Source organism: Bubalus bubalis, chromosome 3 (genome assembly GCF_019923935.1).
Source record: "Bubalus bubalis isolate 160015118507 breed Murrah chromosome 3, NDDB_SH_1, whole genome shotgun sequence".
NCBI lineage: Eukaryota > Metazoa > Chordata > Mammalia > Artiodactyla > Bovidae > Bubalus > Bubalus bubalis.
Window position 1 is genome coordinate 104,153,981 of NC_059159.1, and position 13,603 is coordinate 104,167,583.

Below are 13,603 nucleotides of genomic sequence, written 5' to 3' on the forward strand. Positions count from 1 at the left end.
TGAGCCTTTGTTGTGGGGTGTGTCCTGTGTGTTACAGGACTGCAGCAGCACCCCTCACCTCTACCCTCTGGAGGCCAATAGCCCCCACCCCGTCGTAGTTAATTTTGTGCTACTGTCTGGGGCACTGTGCCCAGCTCTGCTCTCAGATGTTATTCTGGTTGTTTCTGTGTGGGTCCTTTGGATGAGATAACATTTATTATTTTTCCCATTATTATTTTATATATATATATATATTTAAATTTATTCATTGCTTGTGCCAGGTCCTAGTTGCAGCATGTGGGATCTTTAGTTGCGCCTTCTATCTCTAGTTGCGGCATGTGGGATCTAGTTCCCCCACCAGGGATCGGACATGGGCACCCTGCCTTGGAAGCGTGGAGTGTTAGCCACTAGACCACCAGGGAAGCCCCTATTTTTTATTATGTTATATAAACATATTTAATATTTGTATATACTAATAAAAATAATGTAATGTTAAGTAAGAGTACTATTTGAAGTCTAGTTGATTTAGATACTAGTTTCAGGTATATAGCATAGTGAGTCAATACAGATTATCATAAGAATATCAAAAGTTATCACAAAAAAATGACTATAATTCCCTGTGCTATATAATATATCCTTGTTGCTTATCTAGTTTATGTATAGTAGTTTGTATATGTTTTCTTTTTAAATTAACTGTTTTTTTAAAATCCATTTTTATTGGAGTATTGTTGGTTTACAATGTTGTTAGTTTCTTTTTTTTTTTTTTATTTTTAAACTTTACATAATTGTATTAGTTTTGCCAAATATCAAAATGAATCTGCCACAGGTATACATGTGTTCCCCATCCTGAACCCTCCTCCCTCCTCCCTCCCCATTCCATCCCTCTGGGTCGTCCCAACGTTGTTAGTTTCTGCTGTACAACAAAGTGAGCCAGTTATGCATATACATATATCCCCTCTTTTTTGGATTTCCTTCCCATTTAGGTCACCACAGAGCACTGAGTAGACTTCCCTGTGCTACAAGCAGGTGCTCATTAGTGACTGTTTTTATGCATAGCAGTGTATATATGTCGATCCCAATCTCCCAATTCATCCCCACCTCCCTTCCCCCGCTTGGTAACCATAAGTTTGTTGTGTACATCTGAGTCTCCATTTCTGCTTTGCAGATAAGTTCATCTGCACCATTTTTTTCTAGATTCCACATCTAAGCAATATTATACGATAACTGGTTTTTCTCTTTCTGACTTACTTCACTCTGTATGACAGCCTCTAGGTCCATCCAGGTCTCTGCAAATGGCACTATTGCATTCTTTGATGGCTGAGTAATATTCCGTTGTGGATATGTACCACATGTTCCTTATCCATTCATCCACTGATGGACATCTAGGTTGCTTCCATGTCTGGCTATTGTAAATAGTGCTGCTATGAACATCGGGGTGCATGTATCTTTTTGAATTATGATTTGCTCTGGGTATGGATGAGATAACATTTAAATTGGTTGACTTTGAGGAAAGCAGATTGCCCCTGTTGGGTGGGTGAACATAACAAGACTCACCTCCTACAAGCAACAGGGAATCCTGCCAGCAGATGGCCTTTGGACTTGAACTGCAACGCCAGCTGTGCCCTGGGTCTCCTTCTTGATGGCCTTTCACCTTGAACTACAGATTTTGGACTTTCCAGCCTCCATAATCATGTGAGTCGATTCTCTAAAATAAATTTCTCTCTGTGTGTATATATACATACACAGATCCTATGGATTCTTTCTCTAGAGAACTCTGACAAATACAACCCGGTAGTAACAACCCAGAGTATCTCCAGGCATTGCCAGGTGACTCCCAGGGGGCAGAATAGTCTCAGTTGAGAACCACCGCTGCTGACAGGTGAGGCTGGCATTCTTTCGCGGCATAGTTCCTGAAAAGGCTGACCTGGCTAGAATAGTCCAGAACCAAATGGAGGCTAAAATACTTCCTGGAAGGTGTTCTCTATGTTTGGTTCCAAGCTTGGTCTCACAGCAGAGGTTTCAAGGAACCTCTGGAATATCTTGAGCTAAAACTAGTCAACTTGGCCTTGAGCCATTAAATTCTCTCTTCTAGAAAAGCTGTATCATATTTGCCTACGTTTTACTTCAAAGAAAAATTAAAGCATATCACCTTTAAATCCAGTCCTTACACTGCTCAGTCTCTTCAGTCGTGTCCAACTCTGTGAGACCCCATAGACGGCAGCCCACCAGGATCCCCCGTCCCTGGGATTCTCCAGGCAAGAACACTGGAGTGGGTTGCCATTTCCTTCTCCATTACATGAAAGTGAAAAGTGAAAGGGAAATTGCTCAGTCGTGTCTGACTCTTAGTGACCCCATGGACTGCAGCCCACCAGGCTCCTCCGTCCATGGGATTTTCCAGGCAAGAGTACTGGAGTGGGGTGCCACTGCCTTCTCCACCAGTCCTTATAGATACTTTCATTTATAAGACTTTCTCTCAGTTACCTTGTGTTGATAAATAGCATATCATTTAGAGAAGATGAGCCATAAATTAGCTGAAATCAATATAGATTTTAAATATGAGTAGAAGGATCCTGAGATAATCAGTTTTTTTTTAAGGGGGCAAAGAAATATTATTCAATCATTATTCCTGGGTGGTAAACTTGAATGTTGTAAGTCCTTTCTGAAAACAGCATTGGGTGACTCCAAAAGTACCTCATGAGAAACGCTGGGGTGGATGAATTGCAAGCTGGAATCAAGATTGCCAGGAGAAATATCAATAACCTCAGATTTGCAGATGACACCACCCTTATGGCAGAAAGTGAAGAAGAACTAAAGAGCCTCTTGATGAATGTGAAAAAGTTGGCTTAAAGCTCAACATTCAGAAAACTAAGATCATGGCATCCAGTCCCATCACTTCATGGCAAATAGATGAGGAAACAGTAGAAACAGTGGCTGACTTTATTTTTCTGGGCTCCAAAATCATGGCAGATGGTGACTGCAGCCATGAAATTACAAGATGCTTGCTCCTTGGAAGAAAAGTTATGACCAACCTAGTTCAGTTCAGTTCAGTTGCTTAGTCATGTCCAACTCTTTGTGACCCCATGAACTGCAGCATGCCAGGCCTCCCTGTCCATCACCAACTCCTGGAGTCTACCCAAACCCATGTCCACTGAGTCAGTGATGCCATCCAACCATCTCATCCTCTGTTGTCCCCTTCTCCTCCTACCCTCAATCTTTCCCAGCATCAGGGTCTTTTCAGATGAGTCAGCTCTTCACATCCAGTGGCCAAAGGATTTGAGTTTCAGCTTCAGCATCAGTCCTTCCAATGAACACCCAGGACTGATCTGCTTTAGGATGAACTGGCTGGATCTCCTTGCAGTCCAAGGGACTCTCAAGAGTCTTCTCCAGCACCACAGTTCAAAAGCATCAATTCTTTGGTGCTCAGCTTTATTTATAGTCCAACTCTCACATCCATACATGACTACTGGAAAAATGATAGCCTTGATTAGATGGACCTTTGTTGGCAAAGTAATGTCTCTGCTTTTTAATATGCTGTCTAGGTTGATCATAACTTTCCTTCCAAGGAGTAAGAGTCTTTTAATTTCATGGCTGCAGTCACCATCTGCCGTGATTTTTGGACCCCAAAAAAACAAAGCCAGTCACTGTTTCGATTGTTTCCCCATCTATTTGCCATGAAGTGATGGGACTGGATGCCATGATCTTAGTTTTCTGAATATTGAACTTTAAGCCAACTTTTTCACATTCATCAAGAGGCTCTTTAGTTCTTCTTCACTTTCTGCCGTAAGAGTGGTGTCATCTGCATATCTGAGGTTATTGATATTTCTCCTGGCAATCTTGATTCCAGCTTGTGCTTCCACCAGCCCAGCATTTCTTATGATGTACTCTGCATATAAGTTAAATAAGCAGGGTGACAATATACAGCCTTGACGTACTCCTTTTCCTATTTGGAACCAGTCTGTTGTTCCATGTCCAGTTCTAACTATTGCTTCCTGACCTGCATACAGGTTTCTCAAGAGGCAGGTCAGGTGGTCTGATATTCCCATCTCTTGAAGAATTTTCCACAGTTTATTGTGATCCACACAGTCAAAGGCTTTGGCATAGTCAATAAAGCAGATATAGATGTTTTTCTGAAACTCTCTTGGTTTTTCAATGATCCAGCAGATGTTGGCAATTTGATCTCTGGTTCCTCTGCCTTTTCTAAAACCAGCTTGAACATCTGGAAGTTCAAGCCAGGCTTCAGCAATATGTGACCCATGAACTTCCAGATGTTCAACCTAGACAGCATATTAAAAAGCAGAGACATTACTTTGCCAACAAAGGTCCGTCTAGTCAAGGCTATGGTTTTTCCAGTAGTCATGTATGGATGTGAGAGTTGAACTATAAAGAAAGCTGAGCACCGAAGTATTAATGCTTTTGAACTGTGGTGTTGGAGAAGACTCTTGAGAGTCCCTTGGACTGTAAGGAGATCCAACCAGTCCATCCTAAAGGAGATCGATCAGTCCTGAGTGTTCATTGGAAGGACTGATATTGAAGCTGAAACTCCAATACTTTGGCCACCTGATGCAAAGAACTGACTCATTTGAAAAGACCCTGATGCTGGGAAAGATTGAAGGCAGGAAGAGAAGGGGACAACAGAGGATGAGATGGTTGGATGTCATCACCAACTCAATGGATAAGAGTTTGAGTAAACTCTGGGAGTTGGTGATGGACAGGGAAGCCTGGCGTGCTGTGGTCCATGAGGTCGCAGAGTTAGACACGACTGAGTGACTGAACTGAATTGAAAAGTACCTCTATTGATGACAAGGATACTTCCATCAAAAATAAATATGAAGGCTTTATTAAATGAAATGTGAATTGAAGCAAACAGTATTTCCAAATTTGTATCTTATTTTAAATGTGCCTTTGAGTTGTCCATGTCACTAAATAAATTTAACATCACAAGGAGACATTTGACTGGTTCCCTCTATCTATAAATTTGGCTCAAATGTATTTTTGCAGATTGTCTTGCTGACACAGGAAGGAACCCTGAATAGTCAGCATCCTTGGCATTCTTAAGGCAAAGGGATCAAAGTCACCAAGCTCCTTGCCTTCCTCCTTCCACCTTTCTACTCTGCTTTTTTCTCCACTTCCTTTTCCCATCAATCTCCATCCCACACATCCCAGCCTCCTCCTTGGTTTCCTTAATCTCCTTGTTTTCTCCTTCTTCCTTTCAAATATGTACCTTTCAAAGATCTCCATCCCCTTGTGCTTATGTACCCATTCTTTTTCTATCAAATTTGATGGAAAGAAGAGAAAAATTTAGGAGAAGAGGGTAAGATCGATTCTTCTTCCATTAATGAGAATGTCAGCATGGAGAGGCCTCCACAAAGGAACCAGGTCTGGGAAAAGTCATGTGGAGGATGGTTCCATCCATACACTCGGCAGAATATCACTCACTGTCCTCCCATGTGAATCTCAGTACGGGACATGTAGTTTCAACAAAGCAAACAGAGAAAGAAAAGTCAAGGTTATATAGTTCCTCTAATGCAGGGATGAATTTGCTGCAAGAATCAGCATTTTTTCTTTTGAAATCAGCTTGATTTGGCTGCATGTCCACCCATCAAAGGTAGTAAATATTTTCAGTTGGGTCTTAGAAACCTCTGCCTCCTTCATACATCCTAACGAGTCCTATAGGACATCGTTGTTGTCCAGTCGCTAAGTCGCGTCTGACTCTTTGCCACCTCATGGACTGCAGCGTGCCTGGCTTCCCTGTCCATCACTATCTCCCAGAGTTTGCTCAAACATTGAGTCTGTGATGCCATCCAACCATCTGATCCTCTGTTGCCCCCTTCTCCTCCTGCCCTCAATCTTTCCCAGAATCAGGGTTAGCCACCCGCAAAACTAAGGAAGGGAATTTTAATCTTTAGTTTGTGACAGTGCCTGAGGAAATGCCCATTTCCCAGGTTTCATGACCTTCTGAGGCAGGTCCCTCCAGTTCACCTTGAATCCCCCGCATCTCTGGAGCCCCTGAACCCACCTCCACTGTACTGCACATCATATTTCCCTGATTTTGCTCTTCTGGTACCTCAGCGTTTTCCCTCCTGGACATTTCAGCTCCTTTCTTCCAGGAGCATATCCCTTTCCTTTTCCTATTCTTCTCTTTCTTTTCCTTCCCAAGTCTGACCATCTAGCCAAGGAGCAGAGGGGTGAGAAAAGGAGGTAATACCTCTTATCTTTTTAGTGACAACTATGAGAATGAAGCGGAATGAATGCCTCCATAAATTACTCTCTCATGCTTCCATTTTCTATCTGCATTCTTTGATGAGTTTTCTCCAAAGCTCCTGCTAGAAATATGTGAACAAATGATTAGGTTGTACTTACCTTCTTTTTTATTTATGTGTTTATTTTTGACTTCACTGGGTCTTTGTTGTTGCCTGCAGGCCTTCTCTAGTTGCAGTGAATGGGGGCTACTCTTCGTTGTGGTGCATAGACGTCTCACTGTGGTGGCTTCTCTTGTTGCAGAGCACAGGCTCTAGGCACACAAGCTTTAGTAGTTGTGATAGGTGGGCTTAGTTGCCCTGCAGCATGTGGAATTTCCCCAGGGCAGGGATCGAACGTGTCCCCTACATTGGCAGGCAATTCTTAACCACTAGACCACTAGGGAAGTCCATGTATTTACCTTGTTTTTTATCTCCATTATTCATAGGTAATGTTTCTTGACTTAGATTATCTCTTCATTAGTTTTCCTTGTGTTCCCATGAAAAAGATGAATTGGCTAAAATGAGCAGGTCTGGAATTTGGATGTGTTTTGTTCTCCCATAAGTATATAAACTTTATCACACCTTTGCCCAGATCCTTCCCTAATAAGTGTAATTTATAGGTGTTTTTGGGCTTCCCTGATAGCTCATTTGGTAAAGAATACGCCTGCAATGTGGGAGACCCTGGTTCAATTCCTGGGTCGGGAAGATCTACTGGTACCCACTCCAGTATACTTGGGGCTTCCCTTGTGGTTCAGCTGGTAAAGAATCTGCCTGCGATGTGGGATACCTGAGTTTGATCCCTGGGTTGGGAAGATCCTCTGGAGAAGGGAAAGGCTACCCACTCCAGTATTCTGGCCTGGAGAATTCCATGGACTATAAAGAGTTGGACATGACTGACTTTCACTTTTCCCTTTCATAGGTGTTTTTAAATGATTAGTCTTATAGATACTTCGGAGAAGGCAATGGCACCCCACTCCAGTACTCTTGCTTGGAAAATCTCATGGATGGAGGAGCCTGTTAGGTTGCAATCCATGGGGTCACTAAGAGTTGGACACGACTGAGCGACTTAACTTTGACTTTTCACTTTCATGCATTGGAGAAGGAAATGGCAACCCACCCCACTGTTCTTGCCTGGAGAATCCCAGGGACGAGGGAGCCTGGTGGGCTGCCATCTATGGGGTCGCACAGAGTCGGAAACGACTGAAGTGACTTAGCATAGCATAGCATAGATACTTATTTTCCCTAATCTGTTCAAAAGAATGCATGTGGAACCAGTTGGACTTTTTTCAGAGGTTAACTCCAGTCATTAAATAGGTTGAGTCACCTGTGACCTTATAAGGCAAAGGTCTATAAGACCAAGGCTTGCAAGTCTCCCTTTATAAAAGCTCTTAAGCTGTCCCTTCTTTTCATTCCCTGTTGTCAGCACATTGGTCTGAACCCATGTGACTTTCCGGCTTAGAGGTCTCAATCTACTACTGTTGCTGCCTGTAGCAAATCCTGCCACCAGCCTGTCTGGACCACACACCTTATCTATTTTGCACACTATCCAGCCCCCCATGGCCAGCAGGTGCATTTCTGACTGAGGTCTTCTCTGATGCTACCAGATGCCATCATAATGCCTGGGTGTCAGGCTGGGAGTTCTGGGGAACCTTGAATCCCCGCCCCCAGGAGCAGCCTCAATCAGTGACTGCTGGGAGATCACATATAAACACTCCGGCTCCTGCATCCCTTGGGGGGGGAATCCCTTGGCTCTCTGTGTTCCACACTGGCCCCCAGAGTCCCCCAACAAGGTTAATCTCCAGTTACCCAGAGTGTAAACTACCTGACAGAGAACACGCTGCTGGCTGCCTCTGGTTCCCACTTCTCCCCACTAGTCCCACACTGGTGTTTCCTGGCATCACCCCCACAATCAGTGATTTTCACCTGAATCTTCATCTCATTGTTGACTTCTGAAGGAACTCATTCTGAGACACTGCCTCTCATGTCAGCTCCCACTAAACAGTCGTGTTATATTGAACTTTTAAAAAGTTCAAGGAGGTTAAAAAACAAAAACTTTGTTAACATCATCTCCGCTCATAAATCATTGGCAACTTGCAGTAGATAAAGTACAGATGGTCTTAGTCTGTGGCTTGAGATTCTATATCATGTGGCTTTTTTCTACTCGCTATAATCCTGTTTCCTACAACTTCCTTCCACTCAGAATGGAGCTTCCAACCATTCCCAGGGGACACAGTGCTGGTCTGGACCTCCAAGCATCTGCCAGCACTATTCCCACTACCCAAGTATACCACCGCCACCGCCCCCTCCACGCCCCATTTCAGTGTATCTAAGGCCACCAACCATCATGACCATCGTCCTCTTTATGGGGCTTTTTGCTGAACACACTACAAAACTTTGGTACTTTGTCTCTACTTGTTTATTCTGATATTTACCATATTTTTGTTTATTCCCATCCTGGCCTCCCGCCTGAACTCTAAACCCCTCTTAGAGTAATGTAGCCATTTTCTGTCTTTAGGACCTGGAATGTAGCTCTACAAATACTAGATGAGGAGACAAAATTCATACTCTGCCATTTATTAAATGTGTGACTGTGGGCAGTATATATACATCATCTCTTGGAGCTTGTTTCTGTATTTGTGATAGATCTGTAATGTAATACTACATACATTTTGGATGATTTGAGTGACACAATACATGTGAAAAATGCTCTCAAAACTATCAAATGGTGTCTAGTTAGTCATGATTAAGTGGTTGGCAGATAGTTCCTCCTGCTGCTGCTAGAAGTGGGAATGATCAAGTTACGTAAGACAAGCAGCTCCCTAGAGATAAAGAATGAGTGTCAGGAAAAACCAGAAAAAAATAATATATCATTATGATGAGTTTTATAGAACCAGTTCATGGGCAATAAAATAGCATGATTCTATCTACTTCATATATTCATTAATCCTGCAAAAGTTTATTGTTTGGATGTCAGATCATTTTTCTCCTTTGCTCAGAACCCTGAGATGGCGCTTCTTTTTCACTCAAGAGTAAAACCCAAGGTCCTTAAAATGGCCTAAAAAACCCTTTTACCACCTGCAAACCACTCCCACCCTCCTCCTGAACTTGTTTCCTGTTACTTTTCTCCCTGGCTGACTCCAGCCACCCACCCCCTCCCCATGTTCCTCAAAGACATAGTCATGAGGGTGATGACTCCTGCTCTCGGTCCTTTGCTTCAGCTCTTTCCTCTGCCTGGAAGGCTCCTCTTCCAGATGTATGCTTGGCAAACTTCTAAACTCTCCAAATCTCTCCTTAGTGAGACCTACACTGACCACCCTATTTGATATTATAACCTATACTCCTGGTCTGGTTCTCTCTTTACTCAACTCCATTCTTTTTACTGTAGTACTTCTAACATATCTTATCATGCCCTTGTTTATTGCTTGTGGTTGTTTGGTGTTTATTATCAGGAATGCTTATATTTGTTGACTAGTAGATATCCCGAGTGCCCAGGACAGTGCCTGGGACAGAATAGCCACTGAATGAATATACTTGCCAAATTTGTTGACTTAGGTTCTCACTGTGTGCCCGCAAATAAAATAGCTGTGATCCTTAAACTTGTGCAGTTATAGCTTAACAGTGATACCCATCTAACTAATCTTATCGACAACTAATTATGTGCCAGGCAATGTATAAGGCCCTAGAGATACAGTGGGCTTCCTTGGCAGCTCAGATGGTAACGAATCTGTCAGTAATGCAGGAGACCCAGGTTCAATCCCTGGGTCAGGATGGTCCCCTGGAGAAGGGAATGGCAACATTCTCCAATATTCTTGCTTGGAGAATTCAATGGACAGAGGAGCCTGGTGGGCTACAGTCTATGGGGTCACAAAGAGTCAGACATGATTGAGCGACTTTCACTTTCACTAGAGTTACTACAGCAAACGAAGGACAGTTTCCTTGCTCTCAGATAGCTAATCCTAGCTAATCCTTGTGAAATGATATCTTGATGTTATAAAAATTCAGGTGTTAATGTATTTGAGATACTTGGCCACCAGATTTAAAATTCTCGATTGTTGTTTCTACCTCCCTGTCTTGCGGACAGTCCCCACGAGTGCCCTGTCTTGCACATAGTCAACCTCAGCAATAAGGTGTCTTAAAACAAACACTGGATTGTGTAGCTCCCAAACCCTGACTTCTACACTCAGTGTGAAGTCATATTTTAATTGTATAGTGTAATTTACTGTCCAAGGAGCTATTTTTTGAGATTTTTTGAAGACCTATTGCTTTGAGTTGCTAAATACTAGATAATACATCGAAGAATATATGGCAGAAATTAATCTTGTCCCCTCCCCACAAATATAGAAAAGACATAAGATTAGGCTTCTAAAACCCTGGTGACCATTCTGGTTCTTGTCCTGGCCTTGCCACTGAACCAGTCATATAACAGTGAAGGCAGAGTATACAGCTCAGGTCTTTCTTCAGGAGGACACCTGCTGCAGCAGGTGAGAGGTGGGTTAGCTGAAGGCCTCCAGGCTCTCAAATCCACAGTGTCCAGACCAAGACCACAGGCTCTGGGGCTGCTCCAAGCCAACAACAGGACATTCCTGTCCACCTCTCTAATGGCCAGTCTGGGCTCTGAGTCTTCACACCAGCCAGGCCAAAGATGCCTCAAAGCTGTTCTTGGCGGCTCTTCCTGTACGATCCTTCCCACATCCCTGTCCTAGCCTCTCCCTCTTACCCCACTGCCTCTTCCCTTTAGCTTTATGGAATATTCCTTGCATAAATCTTACATTTCTAACTCTGCTCTTGTTTCCCAGAGAACTTGAAACAATGCCACTGGTACCAGGAGTGGTTCCAGAAAGCTGATGAAAAGATGGAGTTTGAGACCAGATCACTCATCCCAGGCTGGCAAGGAGGGTCCCAGTCCAAGTGGTATGTGGGGCACAGCTAGTCCTTGGCACAGATGGTTGTTCATCTGCTAAAAAACAGTCACTACTGATGAGCATGGGGTCATCTGGTGGAGAGGAATGCCTTTGCCAGTGCAGTGGGTCAGGGATTTGAAAGTTATTGGGGTTTGGGGGGCGGTTTGGTATCTACAAGGAGAGTGGACATGGAGGATTCCCTGCAGAGTGACAATGAGAACTGGAACCAGATGGTTAAAGGCTTAAGGGGGAGGCAGAGCCATCTCTGGTCACTTGCAAAGAGGCTGCTGTCTCTGGCAGGGGAAGGGGATGATGTGAAAAGCAAGCCCAAGATTTCAGGAAGTGTGCATCTCCAGAATGTTTCAAGTGCTTAGCCAGGGCATCCTGTTACACAGGAGCCAAAGACCTGACTGGGACAACCTGAGACCATGAGCTGTGGAATGGGTGCATGAATGGGTGCCCCAGGTTTGGCTCTGCTGACGGCCCTGAACATGCAAACTTGCAGAGGTAGCCCACACTGCCTTGTTAAGATCCAGCCTCTGCTTGAGCAGGAAGATACCGTAGAGGCCTCTCCCTACAAGACAATATTTGCTCCCAACACCCTGCCCTCAGGAGCAGCCCCCACTGCCTCTCCTGGCTGCCTGGCCAGTCACTTGGGTTAAACCCAACAGAGGGCATGCTGAGCCTGTTGAGGGAGGAGAGATTACCCCCCAGAGGACCAGCAGGAGTTGGCCAGCATCCACTGTCAGGGGAGAGGCCCACCGAGGGACTGGGGTGTGAAGGGGCTGGAAGGCCAAAGAGAACAAGCGGGAAAACCTTGACTTGGACTCACTTTCTAGGAACATGGGATTTAACACTCCAGCATGGACCCTGGAAGAAGGAGGCAAACACTAAGTTTTTATTCCAGTCACAGAGCAGAGGTGAAATGCCTGAGTTACCGCAGCAGATGGCAAAATAGGATAGAAAAAGTAGATGGAAAATAGGATCAGAAACAGTTCACACTCCTTGGAATGAACAACGGTATTCATTTACAGTTTTGCACCAGGGCTGTGTTAGCTCGCCCACCTTCTGTCTTAATATAGTCCAAAGAGATCTGGGCCATCTGGACATCCCGCAGAACAGCACACCAATTCATTACATTTGTGAAATAAAGACACGACTAGTACGCTCGAGACCTTGGTAAGAAATGTGCGTTCAAAAAGATGGGAAATAAATGCTGAAGAGTTTCAAGGACAGGCCACTTCAGTAAAGCTTACAGAATCCCAAGACTAGGACTGAAAAAAAGGAGGTGCACATTTTTAGGGTCAGGGACATGTCAGGGTATCCCTCCAAAGTGAAGAGACATGGTTGCATCTCAGATTCCCTATTACAAAGAAGGAAGTACAATGCCCGGGGAGCCTTTTCACATTTTGGCGGCCAAGTACTTCACATCTAGGAATCCTGCTCTGTCTGGTCCATGCATTGGAGGGCATGACAGACTGCCAGCTTTGAGTGGAACCTGGGGCAGGGAGGACTATACAGCAGGGCCAAGATGTAGCAAAAGCAGCCTCCCCACTTAGAGCAGAACATCTGGTAGACCCTGTGGTGTGGGATGTGTCAGTGGTGAGAAAAGATGCAGCACAGAGTTCATGAAGCCCAAGGAGGATCACAGCTTAGAGCCTTGGAGTTCTAGAGCAAGGCCAGATCATCTGTAATGGGGAATTATACGTATCTCCTAGCCTGTTACTGAGACCTGAGAGAGGCAGTGCTTGACTATAGTGTCCAATGACCATCCTCCCACAGCTGTCCACTGGGAGGTGGGTTCTGTCTCACCTGTCATTCCGTAAAGTGAAAAGGGCCCAGCAACAATCCATTAGAACGTGGAAATGGCATGTCCTGGCTTGAGCCCAAGTAAGACCAGAGGGCATGAGTCGGCTGCACAAATAGGAAGCCTCGATCTCTGTATCACCCACGTGATTCCATCAGCCCTCCTTCCTCAGCTCTCTTCTGTGGCCATAGAGCAGGGTACCTTACAAATAGCTGATGGAGGAGGAAAAAGCTCCAGCAGAGTTTACAGGTGAATTGGCAAGGTTTGGGGGTATAAACTGAAAGTAAATAGTAGCATTACAACCTCATTCAGGTGAGAGACAGTAGAGGAGGGAATCTTCCTAATGGGCAAGAGTATACCTAGTTATCCAGGTTATGTGGAAGGAGAAATGGCCCAAGGTGAGAGCATATAGAAATTGCTATCATTGGCCAATGCCCCAATCAGTCAAGCACCTGGAAGGAAAAGGATGGTGGGAAACAAGGTCCAGGGTAAAGGCAGATGGGAATGGACATGGCAGGTGACCATTTTCACATGATACTACCCAACAAAGTGTTAGTTTCTTAGTCATGTCCAGCTCTTTGCAACCCCATGGACTGTAGCCTACCAAGCTCCTCTGTCCATGGCATTCTCCAGGCAAGAATACTGAAGTGGGTAACCATTCTCTTCTCCAGGGGATC